This window comes from Melanerpes formicivorus, unplaced genomic scaffold (genome assembly GCF_026170545.1).
Source record: "Melanerpes formicivorus ecotype bairdi unplaced genomic scaffold, bMelFor1.0.p_v2 SCAF_1, whole genome shotgun sequence".
NCBI classification, from domain to species: Eukaryota; Metazoa; Chordata; class Aves; order Piciformes; family Picidae; genus Melanerpes; species Melanerpes formicivorus.
The window spans coordinates 10,820,944-10,841,945 of NW_027142353.1; positions in this window are offsets into that span (position 1 = coordinate 10,820,944).

Consider the following 21,002-nt stretch of genomic DNA (forward strand, 5'->3'; position numbering starts at 1 on the left):
ATTTTAATGATGATATCAGTTTGTGGTATTGTGTATGTGTTGTGCTAGTATAAAATTTTGTTTAGCCTATGACTTTGCACTTCCCCTTACTTATAAATAATGTGAAGTACATTTAAAGCACAGAATATTTATCATAATCAGTGTTCATGGCAAATATGCACTTACACAACTTACAACGTGCCATAGTCTCTACAGCGTGAAATCAGCAAAATAAATTTTCAGTAATAGAATGCATATTAAAAAACAAACAAAAAACCCCAAACATACTCTCAGCTATGTAGACATTTCTATTTTGAGTTAATATAGTGAAACTCACTAATACATTCATTAATAAAATTAAGTTCTACATATCAGAAATTGTTATATTTGGCTTTCGCAAGGGAAAAGTGGGTGCTGGTGGGTGCCAGCATTGTTGGGGACTGCGAGGTTCAATCCTTAAGCTGATTGGTTGGTTGTAGTCTGTGTTGTGTAGGATGTGTATTGGGAGAGAAACGGAAGGATGGTGAGGCGTCAAGATGTCTGAGACTGTCTGGGTCAAGAGTGCAAACCATTATCCCAGATTTGAAGAGCTCAGTCAACAACGGGCAGGACTGGGAATGGTGGGTGAGAGCGTGCTTGGGAAATATAAAGGGACTTGTGGAGATATTTATGAATATGTATTAAGTTTGACATCTATATAAACTCAACTTGTGTTGTTATGGTGCATGTCTAGTGAATCTGCTTTGTGCCCAGCACTGTTTTGCCTTTATTTTATAATAAACTGTCAGTATTTAAAATTTATTAGTGAGCTGTGGTGGGTTGGAAGGGTAAGGCCAAGAAGCCTCCTCCCTTCCCCCTTGTAAGGTAAAGGGAAAGAAAATTGAAGGGAAAGGGAAAAAAAAAAAACTCACAAGCTGAATTAGCAAAGCAGTGGAGCTTTATACTTACAAAGCAATGTAGGATATGCAGGGGAATATATAAAAATTTACAATATTTACAATATATACAAAGATATACAACAGAGTAACACAGAAATGAGAGTTCCCCCCTCTGCTGAGGGGGGTTTCCCACCTCCGCTCTCCCCTCTTTCCCCCTTTCCCCAGAGTGGGATAGAAAGAGAAAGAAAAGAGAGGAAAAAAAAGTTAGAAGCAGTTTGTGTTAATTGGAAAGGAGTCAATACAGGCCTTATATCTTATCGGTTTCAAGGCCGAAGTCTTGGCAGAAAGCCCAGCAGAGAGAGAGCTGCTACCCAAAGAAGAGGCGGAAGCAAGACTGAAGTTAGAGTGCCGGAGTGCCCAGGATAGTCCTCCTGCACTCCCAGTTCAGAAGGTGCTTCCTCCCACTCTTCCAATGAAATTAGTTTAGATTATTCTTTCCGTTTACCAACTTCCATCCACCATATTCCCTTTCTTAAGGGGACAGCGTCAACCGGCCACAGTGAGCTCATTTCTCACACACATTTTACAGGATGCTTAAAAGAGTGTTTTTTACTTTAATAAATAATTCCTTTACAGAAATTACATTAAAATCATGAATATATATTCTTATATACATATAATCCAAAGTACTTCAAAGACTTCAAAGATCAGGGGAAGGGGCTGAAACTAGTCCCCTCAGGCAAGAGTCTGGGGGCGATAAGCTAGAGTCAGAGGTGAAACCAGCAGCCCAGCTGAAGTGCATGTACACTAATGCACGAAGCATGGGTAACAAACAACAGGAGCTCAAAGCCTTGCTGCAGCAGGAAAGTTATGATGTAGTTGCTATCACAGAGACATGGTGGGATGAGTCACATGACTGGAGCGCTGCAATTGACGGCTACAAGCTCTTCAGGAGAGAAAGGCAAGGAAGAAGGGGTGGAGGGGTGGCCCTGTACATCAGGAAGGCACTAGATGCCATTGAGATGGAGATTAGGGACGATCGGGTTGAATGCTTGTGGGTAAGAATTAGAGGGAAGACCGGCAGGCCAGACATCCTGGTTGGAGTCTGTTATAGACCACTCAACCAGGAGGAAGATGTTGATGAAGCATTCTATAGGCAGCTTAAGGCTGTCTCAAGATCTCCGGACCTTGTTCTCATGGGTGACTTCAACCTGCCTGACATCTGCTGGGATCTCAACACAGCAGAGAGGAGACAGTCTAGGAGGTTCTTAGAATGCATGGAGGACAGCTTCTTATCCCAGGTGCTGCGAGCGCCTACCAGGGGCAAGGCTATCCTTGACCTCCTCTTCACCAACAGGGAAGGGCTGATGGGTGATGTGGTGGTCGGAGGGTGTTTAGGGTCCAGTGACCATGAGATAATTGAATTTTCGGTTTTTGGTCAAGCTAAGAGGGGTAGCAAGAAGACCTCCACTCTGGACTTCCAGAGGGCACACTTCAGGTTACTCAAGGAACTAATTCAGAGGGTTCCTTGGGATAAAGCCCTTAATAATAAAGGGGTCCAGGAGAGCTGGACCTACTTCAAGAAAGAACTCTTGAAGGCACAGGAACAGGCTGTGCCAATGTGCCGGAAGATGAGCCACCGGGGCGGACGGCCAGCCTGGATGGGTAATGAACTTTTAATAGAACTAAGGTGAAAAAAAGAGGGTGTATCACCTTTGGAAGCGAGGGGAGGCAACCCACGGAATGTTTAAGAATGTTGCCAAACCATGTAGGAAGAAAATTAGGGAGGCAAAAGCACATTTGGAGCTTAAACTGGCCTCTACTGTGAAGGACAACAAAAAGTCCTTCTATAAATATATTAATAGCAAGAGGAAGGGCAAGGACAACCTCCACTCCTTGGTTGACATGGAGGGAAATGTTGTATCAAAGGATGAGGAAAAGGCAGAGGTACTTAACACCTTCTTTGCCTCATTTTTTACTAGAAGGACAGAACGTCTTCCTGACAGCTGGCCTGCAGAGCTGGCAAAAGGAGCCAGGGAGCTGCAGTTTCCCTATGTTCCATGAGGAGGTGGTTGGAACTCTCCTTAGCAGCTTGGATACCCACAAGTCCATGGGACCAGATGGGATTCATCCTAGGGTGCTGAGAGAGCTGGCAGATGAGCTGGCCAAGCCACTATCCATCATTTTCCAGCAGTCCTGGCTCACTGGAGAGGTCCCAGAGGACTGGAAGCTGGCCAACGTTGTGCCCATCCACAAGAAGGGCCAGTTGGATGAGCCAGGGAATTATAGGCCTGTCAGCCTGACCTCAGTGCCAGGCAAGATCATGGAACAGGTCATCTTGAGTGCAATCACACAGCACTTAGAGGATGGCCAAGGGATCAGGCCTAGCCAGCATGGATTTAGGAAGGGCAGGTCCTGCCTGACCAACCTGATCTCCTTCTATGACCAGGTGACCCACCTGGTGGATGTGGGGAGGCCTGTGGATGTAGTCTACCTGGATTTCAGCAAGGCCTTTGACACCATCCCCCATAGCAAACTCCTGGCCAAGCTGTCAGCCCATGGCTTGGATGGGAGCACACAGTGATGGGTTAGGAACTGGCTGGATGGCCAAGCCCAGAGAGTGGTGGTGAATGTTGCCACATCCAGCTGGCGGCCAGTCAGTAGTGGTGTGCCCCAAGGATCAGTGCTGGGCCCCATGCTCTTTAACGTCTGTATTGATGATCTGGATGAGGGCATTGAGTCCATCATCAGTAAATTTGCTGATGACACCAAGCTGGGGACAGGAGTTGATCTGCTGGAGGGTAGAGAGGCTCTGCAGAGGGACCTCGACAGGCTGGACAGATGGGCAGAATCCAATGGCATGACATTTAACACATCCAAGTGCCAGGTTCTGCACATTGGCCAAAACAACCCCATGCAGAGCTGCAGGCTAGGGTCAGAGTGGCTGGAGAGCAGCCAGGCAGAGAGGGACCTGGGGGTACTGGTTGATGGTAGGCTGAACATGAGCCTGCAGGGTGCCCAGGCAGCCAAGAGGGCCAATGGCGTCCTGGCCTGCATCAGGAACAGTGTGGCCAGCAGGAGCAGGGAGGTCATTCTGCCCCTGTATACTGCACTGGTTAGGCCACACCTCGAGTACTATGTCCATTTCTGGGCCTCTCAGTTTAGGAAGGATGTTGACTTGCTGGAACGAGTCCAGAGAAGGGCAACGAAGTTGGTGAGGGGTTTGGAACACAAGCCCTATGAGGAAAGACTGAGGGAGCTGGGATTGCTCAGCCTGGAGAAGAGGAGACTCAGGGGTGACCTCATCACTCTCTACAACTACCTGAAGGGAGGTTGTAGACAGGTGGATGATGGTCTCTACTCCCAGGCAGCCAATACCAGAACAAGAGGACACAGTCTCAGGCTGCACCAGGGGAGGTTCAGGTTGGATGTTAGGAAGAAGTTCTATACAGAAAGAGTGATTGCCCATTGGAATGGGCTGCCCAAGGAGGTGGTGGAGTTGTCATCATTGGAGGTGTTCAGAAGGAGACTTGATGGAGATACTTGGTGCCATGGGTTAGTTGTTTGCGTGGGTTGGATTGGTTGATGGGTTGGACACGATTATCTTGAAGGTCTCTTCCAACCTGGTTTGGTTTATTCTAAATAAAGGTTTATTCTAAATAAAGACTAAAGTCATATGAAAATTTGAAAATAATACTGAATTTCATCCTCAGTTTAGATTTATATCTCAGTTAATAACTTAAAGGACATTAAAATGAATAAGTAGTAAGATACTAGATACGCATAGGCAATATGTATGTATTAAATATAGATATTCATGTATGTCTGTAATGTATGATATTGGGACTGTAGTCATGACTGCTTTAAACATTTTCACCTCTCTGAAGCAAAAACAGTTTGACATCCTCCAATAAAGTAAGAGTAAGCTTTGAAAAAGAACTAGACTTGAGATAAGAACAAATTATAACACAAGAAATTGTTTTACTACTTTTTTCTCCATGTGCTACTGCCTTTCAGTCGTTGCTATAGAAATCCAGCAGACAAGGAGAATATCAGCACTTTATAGATAGGAAGTGTACTTAAGCCAGTCAATGCCCATTCAGACTTATCATGGTTGCCTCCATGTCAAAAAGAGGCAACAATGGCAGTGCTACCACATGGAAGTATAAAAAGTCACTGCTTTCCTTTATGTCCACAAGTTAGCCTGCCCAGTGTCCAGATACAAAAGAATTTATAGTCAAACTCTTTAATAGATTATATAGCTCACTGAACCTGAGTGAGCTATGGCATCCTTCTCTTCCTCCTCTGATTCCTTAAAATCTTACTTCTTTCTTTACAGCCATGTGGCATAAACTGTAGCTATCACTGAAACTTACCTATTTTGTCTGGGTCAAAGACTAGACTCACACTCTCCCTCTCTTCTCTCACCTCCCCGTCCACCTCCCACTTCCCCACCCCCTGCCCTTCCTGCCCCATGAACAAATATTCTAAATAAGTCAGGAATATGCTAAGTTTCAGCTTAATTTTATTTTTTAGTTGTAGGAGGGGAAAAAAATTATGAGAAAAAAAAAAAGTTTATCTTCATCTAGAAGATAAAAGATTGCCTAAAATGTTACTTTTGTTTCAATGTATAAAGTCACAGGCCATGCATATCTTTGCTGTGATATTTTCTAGTTAGAATGTCAATTTCTAGATACAGCAATTCTAGCAAAGTCATACAAAAAACACTGAAATAAATATATTACCTGTGAAAAACATATTTTTTTACATCATGATAATACATCATTCTTATTGGCCTCCTAGATAGCCTATCCCTCTCATATATTTATATCTACAATATATTTTAATGTATTTATTTACATCAGCACAGTCTCCTTCAGAGAAATACTTAAAAGCTTAGATGTGTGTGGTGGTGAGAGAAGGTTCAGTTCTCCCTCCCCACAAAGAAAGAAACCACGGCTGACTCAGTCGGAGAAACAAAGGGTAGAGCTCTATGCACAAGCAAGATGAAATGCAGGTTGTATATACACAATATATATAGTATTTACAATATATACAGGAATACACAGCAAAGAAAGTAATCAGAACAAAACTCCCTCCTCTGGACAGAGGAGGGTTCCCCCTCTGTACCCCTCTCTCCTCCTACCTCCCTTTTTTCCCAAAAAGGGCTAGAGAGAGAGAAAAGGTAATTAATAAGGATGAAATTTTGTTAGGCCTCAAAGCACATGCAGGGATTAGTCCTCTCATCTGTTATCCAAAGTCATTCCGGCTAGTTGCTCAGAAGCAGACAGGCTGGAAAGGCAGAACAGAATGGAACAGAAAGATTCCAACTGAACTAAAACTTAAAGTTGTATTCTACCAATCTACTAATGAAATTTGTTTAGAATATCTGAATGTTTTTAAAATATTCAGCCAGAGTGTTCCAGCAAATGTCCCTTTCTTAAAGGCACAGCCTAAAATGGTAAAGTGGTATACTTAAAACCTTCAGACCTGAGACTTATCTGTTGATGTAATTGGAAAGACTCACATTGATTTTAAGGGAAACAGCACTCTGCTTATGAAACCACACATTAATGAGCTTAGGCAAAGGAGAAAATCTGATGCGATGCATGGTCTCTCTGTTTTGGGTTTATCAATTTTGAGTACTGATTTTGGTCTGGCCATTTTCTGTCATTGTAATATAGGGTCATTATTTTGGTGTTTCATATCAGCTTTATACTTATATATTAACATTTCATTCAGAACACAACATTATGCTCTTTAATTTAAACTGTACTGCATTTTCAGGAGATTGAACCACACTGAATTTCAGACATCTGTACTGTCAGAAATGTATCTTTTTCAAGAATCATCCTTCTTATTTCTTTAATAAAAAAAACAAAAAACAAAACACAGCAAACAACAATTTTCCTACTTCCCAGGAAAATTAAAGCAAACTGTCTAATAATGAATCACTATAAGAGTTTTTGTTTCTTTTGCAATAAAGTAAAAGATCTTCTCCTCTTCAGCCTGTTCTTTATGAACTTTAATGTGTTTTCTTCTTTTCAGTTATTTGGCTTAAGACACTAGAATTTAATCTTTTCTTTCTTGAGATTACTTGTTAATGTCCATTTTATAAAACAATCTATTTTGTTCAAAGGCTCATACATTAAAAGTATTTTTTTCATAAATCTGATTCAAAGTTCACAGTTCACCTTTAACATCTATGCCATTCTGGTAGCAGTTTTGTCACACTAGGTGGTACGGGCTCATACAATTTTTGTCATAAAATATGACACTTTATTCTTTACCAGTAAGGGATTTTTTTTCCCTTTTCTAATTGAATTTCTCTCTCTCTTTTTTTTTTTTTTTTTTTTGAGGAAGGAGCTATGCCTTTCATGAACACATGCTGGCTGAGCCTGACCCTTCCGTTATCCGGCACTTGCCAGGTGAGTGCAACCAAGATGAACATAATTGTCCCTGACACTCAGGTCATGATGACAGGCTTGTAGTTCCCTGGATCCTCATCTCTTTTTGTAGATGAGTATCACATTGGCAAGCCTCCAAACTTCTGGCACCTCCCCCTTTAACCAGGACTGCTGACAGATGATGGAGAGCAGCTTGGCAAGTTCCTCTTCATGTTCTTTCAGCACTCTTTGTTGAATCCCATCCAGCCATACAGATTTTTAAATGCCCAGGGGGCATAACAAGTCATTAACTGTTCCCTCCTATATTATGGGGAGTTGATGCCGCTCTCCATCCCTATCAGGAGGCTGAATACCCTGAGAATAATGGGTCTGACTAACCCAAGAAAGCCTACCACCACCACATTACCCACTAGTCCTTCCCTGTTTGTAAACATGAGGTCTACTGAGGTGTCTCCCCTGGTAGGCTCATTTGCCAGCTGTGTCACGAAGTTATCTTCCATACAGTGCAGGAACCCTTTAGATTGTTTCTTCTGTGGTGTGTTGTATTTCCAGCAGATGTCCAGTAAATCAAAGTCTCCTAGGAGAACAAGGGCTGGCAATTTGGAGACTTCTGCCAATCACGTGTAGAATGCTTCATCAGCCTCCTCATTCTATTTAGGTGGTTTGTGATAAACTCTCAACAGGATATCTACCTTGTGTGTTCTTGTTAAACCAGTTAATCCATTACAAGATAATTCCATTAGGTATTACATATTATTTGGATAAAGAGAAATAGTGAATAATTGCTATTCATCTCCTCCATTCATTCCTCATTTTAACTGTCTTTACCAAAGTCTCCCTGACATAGATTATTTTCATAAATGGCTAAAATCCCCATGCCTCAAAGGAGGAAGTACCATTGGATATAGGAATTTCTTCTATTTTCATTAAAGTTTTTTTTGGAAGGAAATATGGGTCACAAGAATTCCATAGAGCATTGAAAGTGCTTGTAAACCATACATTAAAGAAGAAAAAATAATATTCCTAATTTGTTGTGTTGTTTTGTTTTGTTTTTTTAATCATCTTTCTGCTGCTAAACAGAGCTACCAATTTTAGGCAACTCCTAACATTAACTTCATGATCAATTTCATGAGAACTAAGAGTAAACTTTCAGACATTTTTTCATCAGGCATACTACCTTGCATTTATCAACACTGAATTTCAACAGCTGTTCCATCAGCAATTCACATTACCTTTTCAAATCCTTCTGCAAGTCTATGCTATCAGTTCTGTGCTTCGTATTTCTCCAACTGGAAAAATTACAGGTTTTGTTCCCCTCTCCAAGTAATTTAAGAGTAAGTTAAAAAACCAAACCAGACCAAAACAACAACATAGGTTCTTGGGTGAGACTCTCATATATCTTTTTTGCCCTTTTTGTTCTTGGATCTCTTTTTTCATGCTGTCAATTGCATCTAAGTGGATTATGGCAAGCGTCTTGTTATGATAAATCCCTCTCACAGGAGTGCCAAGTCTGTTCCTGGCCAAGTAGAGAGTAAAGAAATTGAGGAAAAAGAACAAGTTTCTGTGATCAGTAGGAGAGTAGTAGCAGTAGTCACAAGACACTGGAACATTTTTAAACTGGAAGTAAACTATATTATTGAAGAAAAAGATGAAGAGTAAGAAAGATGAGGTTCATGACCAAAGAAACTGAAAGACTGGGAATATAGGTGGAGTGGCATAGTGGAAATGCATAATCAAAGAGAGAGGAGAAATGTGAAAAAATCCAGAGGGTTGGGAGCTGAGAAAGAACCTGGTTTGATGGCAAAACTAAGACTACCTGAAGCAGAAAACAGTGGGCATTGTTGAAAGGTTACAAGTGAAGCAGCTGGGAAGTTTGGGATTTTGAGGACATGAAGAGAAAATCAGCCATTCAGGACCTTTCCTTTGTGAAGTGCTGTAGAGCATAGGAATGTGAGATGTCAGCTCAGGGGTAGCAGAATGGCAAACAAAAAGGAGCTCTGAGATGAGCCAGAGCAGCCTCAGATTTTTTGACAAATGTTGTAGATGACACTTCTAGAAACCACCCTGAATTACAATCCATAACCTTTCTTTATTTACTCCCTTTCAACTGGTGTTTAATTTATAAAATTAGTTGTGTCTTATTAATACATAATACATCATACATCATTATACTCTCTAAAGACTTTGCAAATATCCATACAAATCATTTATGAAAAAGTCCTTAAGTAAGGAAACTTTGATTTTTATTCATTCATTTCACAAATTGCTAAAATAAGACAACTGAATTACTTGCTTGTGGTCACAAAGAAAATGCACCAGTCTGAGATTTAAAAAGATCTTTTATTTCTTAGCTTCACACACCAAATGCTGTAATTATAACAAATTTGTAAGACAGCAATCCAAAATAAAATGAGACTGGAAATAATTGAGTGACAAACTCATAAACCAACTTGGGAATGGTATTAGAAAAAAAAAAAAAAAAAAAAAAAAAAGTGGTGTCCAAACTGAAGATCGTTTTTTGTTACAGAATCTCAATAGAGGGTAAGATGCTTACTAAAGTAGGACAGCTTACTGTCTTCTGCTTTGTTTTAAGCAACATTATCTTCCTTAGAAAATGTAAAACTTTCACCAAACCAACAGAAAAGGTAAAGGTAGTTTTGGGGAGGTTGGTCAATCATTTTTGTGTTTAGGGCCTTAAGATTTTACACAAATATATTTCAAAAGCAGACTTAGGCTTTACTTAAACACAAAACCATTAAAAACAGAGTCTATTGTTTTGTTTTATTACCTGAGGTTTTGTTCCTTTTCTGATAGGGGTAAACTGTACGTGAAATGTTTTATCTTCCTCTTTTTTTCTCAGACAATTGTGTCAAGCTTGGAATTTTGGACCTATATTATAAAATATGGCACCAAGATTTAAACAGCTGAAACAAGAAAATGTCTGTGGAAGGTTAGACTTTGAAAACTTCAGAAGTACCTGAAGTTTCTGTGAAAAAAGGCAGACAGACATGCAACAATTGAGGATAAAGATAAATAGAGAGAATAAGATTCTGAGCAAAAAGATTTTTTTTTTTTTTTTTGTTTTGACAGATGATAAGCTTCTGAGTTTTCATGAACTATCCAGATAGGGTTTTTTCATATTTTAACAGTAGGTTGGTCTTGGATGGTGACTGACCCAAGGAATAGAGTTGGCTGACATAATTAATGAAATTCCACAATCCTGCTGGAGAAAGCCATGCACTGTACTACTGATTCTGCATATATGTCACTGTGGTTGTGAGTTTCAAGGCCCCCAAACCAAAGATTAAAAAAAACCAAACCACCAATCAAAAACTAACCCACTTAAAACAAGGCTCTTTATTTGCATGGGATGATAGTACATTGTGAAAAGTTTTTCTTGCCAGAATACTCTTAACTGGCATTTACCATCAAATTGGGTTACATCAGCCAGGAATTTGAATATTCAGTTTTAAAGACCATTTTAAAGCATTAATGTGAAGAAAATAAAAATCTTTAAAGCCATAAAAAGTCTTGGTTCCACAAGCAACTCAGTTGAGCCGCATTTTCCTGCTTGAGAATATTTATTTTAAAAATATTTGGTTTGGATTTGACTGGCTTCAGATCTTTTGGAGAGGTTTTGGAGGAAAAAAAAAAAAAACCAAAACCTGAGGGTGGATTAAATTTGCTTTCACCAGCACTATTCATTATAGTATGGAATACAGAGCACCCATGGAGTGGAAAATTTTGCCAGAAAGTATCTGAGACTGTGCAGTCACAGTAATTTGACATCTGGGGTTTAGCATTTCTGTGAGTCATTTATTAAATGCATTTTAAAATATGTTTTCATTCTAATCTACCTTACTTGTGTCATTATCTATTCTCTGTAATGTACTCATTAGAAAGAGATCTGAAAAAAAAAAGCAACAAAAACTTCAGAGTTCAGCACCTCTGTATTGATCAAGAAGCAAGAGCAATGCAGGCTTTGAAACACTGCTGTCTCATTAAAATGATTGTCTTAGTGATTTACTTGCAACTTAATTTGTGAAAGACAAGACAACAAAAATCTCTGAAATCCAGAAGTGAGAGCCCAGTAAGGGACTTCTGCTCAGACTTCTGTTCTTCATCAATATTATGGACAACAATATGATTGTCTTAGAAATTAATTAGGATGAAAGGTAAAATGATTCAAATCAAGCAGAAGGAGAATAGAATAGAATAGAATAGAATAGAATAGAATAGAATAGAATAGAATAGAATAGAATAGAATAGAATAGAATAGAATAGAATAGAATAGAATAGAATAGACCAGGTTGGAAGAGACCTTCAAGATCAATGCATCCAACCCATCAACCAATCCAACCCACCTGTGGTGGGTGGAAGGGTAAGGCCAAGAAGCCTCTTCCCTTCCCCCTTTGTAAAGTAAAAGGGAAAAAAAAAAAATTGAAGGGAAAGGAAAAAAAAACTCGCAAGCTGAATTAGCAAAGCAGTGGAGCTATATTTACAAAGCGATGTAGGGTTTGCAGGGAGATATTTACAAATTTACAATATCTACAATATATACAAAGATATACAACAGAGTAACACAGAAATGAGAGTGACCCCCTCGGCAGAGGGGTCCCCCACCTCCGCTCTCCCCTCTCTCCCCCCCTTTCTCCAGATTAGGTTAGAAGAGAGAGAGAGCGAAAGAAAGAAGTTAAAAGCAGTTTTGTGTTAATTGGAAAAGAGTTAATATACAGGCCTGGTATCTTATCGGCCTCAAGGCCGAAGCCTTGGCAGAAAGCCCAGGACAGAAAGCTGTTGCCTGAAGAAGAGGCGGAAGCAAGACTGACTGAGAAGTGCTGGAAATGTCCAGTATAGTCCCAGCTCAGAAGTGCTTCCTCCCACTCATCCAATGAAATTAGTTTAGACTATTCCTTCCGTTTACCAACTTCCGTCCACCATATTCCCTTTCTTAAGGGGGCAACGTCAACCGGCCACAGTCCACCCCTTCTAAACAATTTCATTGGCTGTTCATACTGTCCATCTAATCCAAAACGATATTTACAGTTCGTGAGTAAAGTTCATAGTCCATTCCGGCTATGCTCAGATGTAGATGATTCAAAAGTCCAAGAAAATCAGAAAATGAGAAAAATGGAAAACAGTTCATTTCTTCACCGATGAAGCGAAGAAAAGGGAAACAGGGAAATTTCAGGGTCTCTTAGTTGACTCAGGGCTCTCAGGGATCTCAGGGTTCGTGCACCGTAGACTCCTCATTGATTCTTCCTTTGGACGCGATGTAGCTGTACAGCAGTTTGAAATTAACCTCTTTCAGCTAAAGTTAAATTTCTTTGTGGAATACACTGAATTTCACCATTCTCTTGCATTACCCAATAAGTGTGACCCGGACCTTCAGCTGAAACCACCCCTCGGACAGGTTTAGCCTCTCCTGAGGGTGAAAATACCCAAACAGTTTTACCTAACAGATTCTTTTCTCTAATAACAGGAACTCTATCACCTTCTACTTTCCGCAGCAAATCTGAATGTGCAGGTCCAGCTCGGTTCACTGAACCTCTACTATTTACCAGCCAGGTTGCTTGTGCTAAATGTTTTTCCCAGTTTTTCAAAGATCCACCCCCCATGGCTTTGAGAGTGGTCTTCAACAAACCGTTGTAGCGTTCAATCTTCCCTGAAGCTGGTGCATAGTAGGGAATGTGGAATATCCACTCAATACCGTGCTCTTTTGCCCAGTTCTTTACAAGGTTGTTCTTGAAATGAGTTCCGTTGTCTGACTCAATCCTCTCTGGAGTTCCGTGTCTCCACAGGATCTGTCTCTCCAGACCGAGAATGGTGTTGCGTGCAGTTGCATGTGGAACTGGATAAGTTTCCAACCATCCAGTGTTTGCCTCTACCATAGTAAGCACGTATTGCTTACCAGAACGAGAACGTGGTAGAGTGATGTAGTCAATCTGCCAAGCTTCACCATACTTGTACTTGGACCATCTGTCACCATACCACAAGGGCTTAAGTCGTTTTGCCTGCTTAATAGCAGCACAAATGTCACAGTCATGGATGACTTGTGTGATAGCATCCATGGAAATGTCTATGGATCTGTCACGAGCCCATTGGTATGTTGCATCTCTGCCTTGATGTCCTGACGAATCGTGAGCCCACCGAGCTAAGAATATCTCACCTCGGTGTTTCCAGTCGAGATCAAGATTAGAGTCCATGTCTACTTGAGAAACTCTTGCAGCTAGATCTGCCTGATGGTTGTGTTGCTGTTCCTCAGTAGCTTTGCTCTTAGGAATGTGAGCATCGATGTGTCTCACTTTCACTGGAATTCTCTCGATTCGATCAGCAATGTCCTGCCACAGGTTGGCTGCCCAAATGGGTTTTCCTTTCCTCTGCCAACCACTCTTTTTCCAGTTCTTTAGCCAACCCCATAGAGCATTGGCTACCATCCATGAGTCGGTGTAGAGATAAAGCTTTGGCCATCTCTCACGTTCAGCTACGTCGAGAGCTAGCTGGACAGCTTTTACCTCTGCAAACTGACTGGATTCTCCTTCTCCATCTTTCGCCTCTGCAACTCGGCGTGTTGGACTCCACACTGCAGACTTCCACCTTCGCTTGTTTCCAACAAGACGACAGGAACCGTCTGTGAACAGAGCATATTTCTTTTCATCATCAGAGAGGTCATTGTAAGGAGGAGCTTCCTCAGCACGAGTTACTTTCTCCTCTGGAGGTTTGGCACAGTTGATGCCTTCAGGCCAACTTGAGATCACCTCCACTAGACCAGGTCTTTCAAGATTTCCCATTCGAGCTCTCTGTGTTATCAGAGCCATCCACTTAGACCAGGTTGAGTCTGTGGCATGATGTGGTGTGGAACCTTTGCCTTTGAACATCCAATTTAAAACTGGTAATCTGGGAGCTAGAAGAAGTTGTGATTCAGTTCCAATCACTTCAGAAGATGCTTTTACTCCTTCATAGGCAGCTAGAATTTCTTTCTCTGTTGGAGTATAATTAGCCTCTGAACCTCTGTAACCTCGACTCCAGAAACCAAGAGGTCGTCCACGTGTCTCACCTGGAGCTTTTTGCCACAAGCACCAGGTTGGACCATTGTCACTTGCAGCCGTGTACAAAATGTTCTTAATGTCTGGACCATCTCGGACAGGTCCCAGACCCATTGCTTGAATCACCTCTTGCTTTATCTGGTCAAAGGCTGCTTGTTGTTCAGGTCCCCAGTGGAAATGGTTTCTCTTTCGAGTTACATCATACAGAGGTTTCACAATCTGACTGTATCCAGGAATGTGTAGTCTCCAAAATCCCACTATCCCCAAGAAACGTAGGGTCTCTTGCTTGTTTGTGGGACTTGCCATGGTAGAGACTCTATTTACCACATCCACTGGAATGTGTCGGCGTCCATCTTGCCACTTCACTCCCAGAAATTGAATCTCTGTGGTAGGTCCTTTCACCTTGTCTCGCTTGATGGCAAAACCTGCATTCAGAAGAATGTCAATGATTTTGTTACCTTTCTCAAAGACTTCCTCAGCAGTTTTACCCCAGACGATGATATCATCGATGAACTGGATGTGTTCTGGAGCACCTCCTTTCTCCAGAGCATCGTGGATCACTGCATGACAGATGCTTGAGCTGTGGATCCAGCCCATTGGCAGTCTGTTGAAAGTGTACTGGATTCCTCTCCAGGTGAAAGCAAACTGAGGCCTGCATTCCTCTGCTATGGGAATAGAGAAAAATGCATTAGCAATGTCTATGGTAGCATACCATTTGGCCTCTTTGGATTCCAGCTCATACTGTAGCTCCATCATGTCTGGTACTGCTGCACTCATAGGTGGTGTCACTTCGTTTAGGGCTCGGTAGTCTACCGTCAGACGCCAGTCTCCATTCTGCTTCCGCACAGGCCACACTGGACTGTTGAAAGGTGAATGAGTTTTGCTGACGACTTTCTGACTTTCCAACTGACGAATCAGATTTTGAATGGGCAACAAAGAGTCACGGTTGGTTCTGTATTGTCTGTGATGCACAGTCTGAGAAGCAACCGGCAATTTAATGTCCTGTATCTTATGTTGTCCCACAACTGCAGATTCATCAGAAAGTTCAGGTCTGGCAGACAGCTTCAATTTTTGTCCATCAATTTCTATAGAAGCTACTCCAAAAGCCCATTTGTAACCTCTAGGGTCTTTGAAACGCCCTTCTCTCAGAAAATCAATTCCCAAAATACAAGGTGCGTCAGGTCCGGTCACAACTGTATGCTTCCTCCATTGTTTACCAGTTAAACTTATATTAACCTCTACCTTACTTAACTCTTGAGATCCACCAGTGACTCCCAGAATAGTTATAGACTCTGATCCCTGATAATTTGATGGTATTATGGTGCACTGAGCTCCTGTGTCAACCAAGGCCCTGTACTTCCGAAATTGTGAAGTGCCAGGCCACTGGATGTACACATCCCAATAGATTCTATTATCTCTGTTATCCCTCTCCTCCCCCTGGCAGGAGGCAGGGCACCCCTAGTTATGGGGAACATGCGCACATGTGCATTGCACATATTGTGCAGGGTTATAACTTTGCATGTTATAACTGGAGCCACTGTTGGAGCCATAAGAGTCATTCTGGGGAACTGTGGAAGTAACAGCTACCCTTCTGGTATTACTACCTCGGGTTCTGCCACTTTGCAATTCCCTCAGTCTCCTGAAAAGATTAGAAGTTGGTTGGCCATCCCAGCGGTTCATGTTCTCACCAAACTGATCACGCAGAGTTATCCAAATAGTTCTACGTGATTGCCTTGGTGGTCTGTTTTGGAGTGACCTGTTTTGGAATGTCCTGTTTTGGAATGACCTCCTTGGAGGACGTGTATTCCTCACAGATGAAACTTGTACCCACCTGGAGGAAGAATTGAAACTATCCCTTTGTGCCAATTGGGATATGGAATTTCTAAATTCATCTTTTAACTCTCTTATGCAATTCTATATATCACCAGACATAGTTTTAATGGCCGAAACCAAAGAACCACGTGTCATGCTATCCTCCAATTGTCTCATTTGATCACTGAATTGGCCAACCGTAGGAGAAGCTCCACCATAACTTCTTGACACAATTCTGCTTGCCAGAATGTTTGCATAATTAGAAGGAGCAAGTTTGATGATCTTTTTAGCAAGACCAATACCCACAGGAATGTCATCAGGATTCAGAGTTTCATGTTCACCATAGAGTAGCTCTCTAACAGCAAATTCTCTCAAGCGCTTAATTCCCTCATCTATGGTAGTCCAGGGTTTAGGATTCCACGGAAGATCATCTCGGGAAGGGTATCTCAGGGCAACCGCTATTAAAAGGCATATCCACAGATTAACCTTACCGAGAGCTTCGCCTAGATGTCTATCTATTCCATTGTCCCTTGAGAGAGTTCCTAACTGAGCTGCTGACTTGTCTCCAACTGTTAGAGCTGAAGCACCTGTATCATAACACCTACTAAGCCAAGCTAGAACTGGCTCCTTATCTGCCCTGGTGAAATCTTTACGGACATTTCTCAATTCCTCCCTTGGAGAAGAACAGTCCGTAATATCATCTTCATCTTCATCTCCCTGAATTCTTTGCCCGTAAAATCCTGCTGTCATTCTCCTAAGGATCTCTTTAAGCTGAGAACCACCTTTGCCAGCTGCTTTCCTAGCTTCATCTCTATCCTGCTTTGATCTCACTAGGTTAGCTAGATCTTTAAAACAAACCTTCTCTTCCTCCTGAGCAGGATCTTTTAGAGTAGAGGGCCCCTCACCAGGATCAGTCTCCTCCTCTTCTTCTCCATCTTTGCCCTTTCCAGCTCTAGTCTTTAAAGGAGCCACCTTAACTGGAGCTGTGTTCGAATTTACAGCCACCTTAATGGAAGCTGATAGGTCCTGAGATAAATCAGCTGCTGGGGCAGTGACTTCCGGTCCCACCGAGGGAGTGGGTGGAAGTGACATTGCTCCGTTAATGGCCGACGGAGAAGAAGAAGAAGGAGAAGGAGTGGGAGAAGGAGTAGGCGCCATGTTGATACCAGCCGATGCCCTTGGCTGCTTGCTAGAATCAGCAAAGTCATTTAGAGCTGCCTTACCAATTAACTTTTTAGCCTTCTTTTTAACTGACACAGGTTCTCCACAGTCCTCGTCACTAGATGACTCTGGGACTGATCGAGAGCCACGGCGTTTTCTTTTTGATCTAGTTTTAATAACAAAACAAGCTCTGGACACCTTTCTCTCTCGCCGCAAAGAAATCAGGAGATACACGATAATTATCACCAGCAGCAGAATTATAGACATGAGATAAATCACCTTTGGATCCCAGGCATCACCTAAAGTTACTGTCTCCTCAGGCGGAATCTTAAAACTCTTTATCTCAATTGGGAGAGTGGTGGAGGTAACATTCCTGTATCTCACTGGCCATAATAAATTAATACATTTTCCATACCATAATTTAACTCTATACATAACCCACATATAAATTGTCCGCACCAAATATTTACCCAGGTAATCCAAAATCAAACCCAAACAATATCTGTAAACCAGAGCCCCAAAAATTGAAAAGAACAATCGCTCCACAAACCACAATACCTTCATGTTTGCTAATTCAGCTAGAAAACACTAAATCAATCAAATAATAAATTGAACTAATTATCTGCCGCACGTTGGGTACGCCAATAAAAAAAAAATGGTGGGTGGAAGGGTAAGGCCAAGAAGCCTCTTCCCTTCCCCCTTTGTAAAGTAAAAGGGGAAAAAAAAAAATTGAAGGGAAAGGAAAAAAAAACTCGCAAGCTGAATTAGCAAAGCAGTGGAGCTATATTTACAAAGCGATGTAGGGTTTGCAGGGAGATATTTACAAATTTACAATATCTACAATATATACAAAGATATACAACAGAGTAACACAGAAATGAGAGTGACCCCCTCGGCAGAGGGGTCCCCCACCTCCGCTCTCCCCTCTCTCCCCCCCTTTCTCCAGATTAGGTTAGAAGAGAGAGAGAGCGAAAGAAAGAAGTTAAAAGCAGTTTTGTGTTAATTGGAAAAGAGTTAATATACAGGCCTGGTATCTTATCGGCCTCAAGGCCGAAGCCTTGGCAGAAAGCCCAGGACAGAAAGCTGTTGCCTGAAGAAGAGGCGGAAGCAAGACTGACTGAGAAGTGCTGGAAATGTCCAGTATAGTCCCAGCTCAGAAGTGCTTCCTCCCACTCATCCAATGAAATTAGTTTAGACTATTCCTTCCGTTTACCAACTTCCGTCCACCATATTCCCTTTCTTAAGGGGGCAACGTCAACCGGCCACACCACCTAAACAACTAAACCATGGCATCAAGCACCCCATCAAGTCTCCTCCTGAACACCCCCAATGATGGTGACTCCACCACTTCCTTGGGCAGCCCATTCCAATGGGCAATCACTCTCTCTGTACAGAACTTCTTCTTAACATCCAGCCTAAACCTCCCCTGGTGCAGCCTGAGACTTTGTCCTCTTGTTCTGGTGCTGGTTGCCTGGGAGAAGAGACCTCTACAACCTCCCTTCAGGTAGTTGTAGAGAGCAATAACATCACCCCGATGTTACAAAGACTTTACAGCATTTGAATAATATAAACAATATCTAATCATGACAAAGTAATATAAGTAAAAATATTAAATAATTGCTTTCATTTCTAAAGTAGGGCTACGCTTAACATACCAATTATAAGTATGCTAGGTAAATGCTAATTATAAGAATTGTATATAAGGTATGTTAGACAAATTTTAAAATATATTTAAGTTCAACCAGAAACTTCTTTTGAAAGTCTTTTGATTTTCTGTTCCAGTTCTTCAGTTTATTACAGGTAGATAGTACTGTAGTGGTTTAAGCATTAACTGGAATTTAAGAGTTCAGATGATAGCAAACCAAGAATTCCTCCCCCAGATGCCCCCTCCCCATCCCCCCCTTTTCCCTGATAAGGAAAATTGAGAGAAAGAAAAAAAAGGGGTAGGGGAAAAGAGAAGGAGGTAAATCTACCAACAAAATATTTGGAGTCAGTTTGGAGTCAGTAGCAGGGAGAATTTACAAGGGTAAGGAATAAGGATACAAAGGAAAATACACAAAACCAAATTTGGATGGCCTTATATCTCCCTTGATGTGTGTAGATTTCAGTCCTTTATAGAAGCATGGATGTGGCAGGCAGAAGACCTGCCCCAACCACATGGCAGAACCAGGAGGCTAGCAGCAGCTGTTGGTTCTTTTGAACAAGTGACACAGGAGCAAAAAGAACAAATGCCCACAGCAGCTTCCTTTTTATAGGCTTGCTGGACAGGAAGGGGGAGTGGGACCCCTCCTCCTGGGATGGGGAAACCAAGTCCCTTTCTGTTTACCTGGATCAGGTTTCTTTTGTCCCCTGAGGAAGCAGGGCTTTCACAGCCCATCCCCAGGATGGGTGTAACCCAGCACAGATAGAAACATGTTACAAAAAATTTCAGCCTCACCAAAACAGGCAAAATTGTGTTTTGGTTTGGTTTGGTGTGGGTTTTTTTCTCCTTGAAAGAGTATGTTACACTTCACCAAGTGCCCCTATCTTCACTTTCATGAGTGCATTACTTGACCTTGGCAGCATTAGGGTATGTGTCACTTCAGCATAGCCTCAGGTGCTCATAGTCGGTGACTAAAATTGATGTGCCCTTGCCCTGGCCTCCACAACTTTGCAGCCCCAGCAGAGTATAAGAAAGTCTGTTTCAGGAGATTGGTGTGGCCTTGAGAGTTTTGAACCAGATGGAACTGGTTGGAGCTGGTTCCTCACTCCCATAATCATGTGACTGTCACTGCCCTTCATTGAATTCTTGTCTTTGTATATATGGTGTCTTCCTTTTTGTCTGTAAGATTTTGATGTAACAAAACATCAAAAAAAGACCTGTAAAAAGATTGTGACAAATATTTTGGCAAAAGTTAGATGTTTTCATTACACTTCCTTTGTAGAAAGCCCTCTTCCCAGTGTTTCATTCAGTTTCCCTGTGGAAACAGAGAATTCTATTTTTTGGCCTTGGTTATTGAAGGAAGATCAGGAAAATTTTCAAAGAAAAAGAAAGTTTTTCATAAGATCATTTTGAGCTGAATGTTGATAGAAAAATCAGTATGTTATTGCTGATGAGATATATGATCCTTTAGATGCATGAGAACAGGTATTGAAATCGCTTATGGCAGTGCTGAGGCACAGAGATCAGTGAATCCTCTATATACAACATAGTGTGGTGAAGTTCAAGAAGACTGTTCAGAAATAACGGACTTTAGAAGAAATGGCAAGATTGCATTGCATTTTGCAGGAACTTTATTTTTGAAAACAAGCTTTTTCCAGAATTGTTTGGTAAACTTAAAAGCCATTAGTATACTTTTTAATTGTTCAAAACTCTCAGGTTAGGTGTGTGATGATGTATGGTGGAGAACGTATTTGTGTCAACTTTTCATTGAGTTGAACAGCACAATTCTAGCATTGCATTCCCAGGAAACTAAAAGAGATATTTTTCCTAGAGTTTTCTAATGAAAATTGTGTATTGCACTTCTCCTGTAGTAAAATGTACAAGAAAATCACATGTATTATAGTAATTTGTTTTCTTCATGAGCTTGCTTACCCATTTTTCATATTGCAAAACACTTTCTTACTGACTAGAACATTAGCATCTCTTTTTATTTCAAAGAGTGGAATATTATGTGCATGGATAAAGGTTTTATAAATGCATCCAGATTAATGTGTCATTCTCTTATCGTTATCATGAA